Source organism: Phalaenopsis equestris, unplaced genomic scaffold, assembly GCF_001263595.1.
Source record: "Phalaenopsis equestris unplaced genomic scaffold, ASM126359v1 Scaffold000277, whole genome shotgun sequence".
Lineage (NCBI taxonomy): Eukaryota > Viridiplantae > Streptophyta > Magnoliopsida > Asparagales > Orchidaceae > Phalaenopsis > Phalaenopsis equestris.
In genome coordinates this window covers 107419-108242 of record NW_018164719.1, presented here as the reverse complement: position 1 = coordinate 108242, position 824 = coordinate 107419, and positions in this window count along the sequence as shown.

The window sequence follows — 824 nt, the reverse complement described above, 5'->3', positions numbered from 1 at the left end:
AATGACCGTCTTTGTGACAATGATAACACTTAAAAGATCCCGTTGATGATTGATTCCCGCCATTCTTGCTTGACCTTGATCTGTACTGACCATTTCTTGAATCTTTCATGTTCGATCTTCCTCTGACAATAAGTCTGTCTCCGCTGACTTCCTTGTCCCTGTCATGCTTCCAGTGAAGTTCTTTGGCTCTAATCAGAGATTGAACCTCCTCCAGAGCAATAGTCTGCACCCTTCCATAGAGCATCGCATCCTTGAAATGCTCGCAGCTCTTAGAAATAGAGTTTAACAACAACAGTGCCTTGTCCTCATCGTCCATTTTGACGTCGATGTTCTCGAGGTCATTGATGATCTTATTGAACTCATCAATCTGCTCAGAGACGGATTTGTTTTCATGCATTTTGAAGGAGTATAGGCGCTGCTTCAGAAAGAGCCTATTAGCCAGAGACTTTGTCATGTAGAGTACCTCGAGTTTGGCCCAAAGTGCTTGAGCCGTTGTCTCCCTCGACACCTCCCTCAGAACTTTGTCGCCCAAGCTCAGGATTATCAAACTGTGAGTCTTTTCCAGCATGCCGATCTTCTCCTTCTCGGTCATGTCGGCCGTCAATGCCGCAGACCCTTGCAAGGCTTCTGCAACACCCTGCTGAACCAATAGAGCTCTCATCTTTACTCTCCATAGGCATTGAATTTCTCAATGTCGAATTTGACGGAACTCATTGTCGTGGCTAGGATTTCTTCCAATGAATTCTACCTACTGCCCTTCCAAGAACTAGACTGAAATCACCAAAATGTTGTACTATTGTATAGCAACCAAAAGTTTTCAGCCT